This window comes from Antrostomus carolinensis, unplaced genomic scaffold (assembly GCF_000700745.2).
Source record: "Antrostomus carolinensis isolate BGI_N321 unplaced genomic scaffold, ASM70074v2 scaffold20895, whole genome shotgun sequence".
Taxonomy (NCBI): domain Eukaryota; kingdom Metazoa; phylum Chordata; class Aves; order Caprimulgiformes; family Caprimulgidae; genus Antrostomus; species Antrostomus carolinensis.
Genome location: NW_010314551.1, coordinates 6,105 through 6,544, shown reverse-complemented (window position 1 = coordinate 6,544; position 440 = coordinate 6,105).

Sequence of the window (440 nt, the reverse complement as noted above, 5' to 3'; positions counted from 1 at the left end):
ACCTGGTCTAGTGGAAGGTGTCCCTGCTGATGGCAGGGGGGTTGGAACTGGATGATCTTTAAGTTCCCTTCCAATCCAAACCATTCTATGATTCTATAATAAAGAAATCTCCAAGGCCCCTATACCAGTTTTTCAGAGATTAAAAGAGTGCGTTAATGCCTTTCAAACTATTCAAGGCTGCTTGCAGCTATGTGCAACAGGCTGAATCTGGGGACTACTGCCGCAGAGGGTGACAGTGTACTGACACAGAACCTAAGCTTGCCAGAGATACAGTTCTTTTAATTCTGTGAAGACACTCAGGAAAAGTAAGGCAATACTGAAAACAGGCTATCACATTTATAGCTTACTCATAAAGTAAATAGACGCTTAACTGAAGATCAGTGCTTCTGTCAGAAAATCCTTGCTGAATAAGCATCAACTGTGGTTATTTCAATAGTTCT